Below are 730 nucleotides of genomic sequence, written 5' to 3' on the forward strand. Positions count from 1 at the left end.
AGATGGGAAAAAGTAGTAGAAAATGGAGGAAATTACTTTGATTAAGGTATTCATTCATCTTCCCTTCGAAACAAATCAATTTTGGAGACGAAAAAACAGCAGGAATTAAGTTTAACACCTAATAGTATTGCTTATATGAATTATTGTCTACAGCTTGATTGTCTACAAACATTTTTACGCGTAAATAAAAATTTCAGAGATAACATCACATTTGCGAAAATGTATTATTGCCTACAGATCGATTGCCTACAAATATTTTTGCACACAAATATAAAATTAAAATTAAATTACGTAAAAAAACAATTTGTATTTTTAAAACAGAGAATTTGTGTCTTTAAAGCAGAGAGTACATACATGCAGTAGGCAATCGAACTGTAGGCAATAATACATGTAGGCAAATGTGATTTCGTTTCTAAAATTTTATTTGTGTGCAAAAGTGCTTGTAGGCAGTCGAGTTGTATAGGCAATAATTTTTACGCACAAATGAACTGCCGGCAAAGATAATGTAGGCAAACGATGCTGCAAGCAATCAATTTGTAGGCAAACGGGATCGTCTCCTTTATTCGACGTCCTGGAAACGTCCTTAAAACATAGGGTCCTCTTCTGGACGTTTTTAGGATGTCCCTTGGAGGTGTCGTGCTGTACGAGTATTATTGACGATTTTTGTGAAAAATCGTGTCGAACTTTCTTCATAGGTACGGTTATTTCTCCATCCGACGTCGAACTTGTA

This window comes from Trachymyrmex cornetzi, unplaced genomic scaffold, assembly GCF_001594075.2.
Source record: "Trachymyrmex cornetzi isolate Tcor2-1 unplaced genomic scaffold, Tcor1.1 scaffold77, whole genome shotgun sequence".
Classification (NCBI taxonomy): Eukaryota; Metazoa; Arthropoda; class Insecta; order Hymenoptera; family Formicidae; genus Trachymyrmex; species Trachymyrmex cornetzi.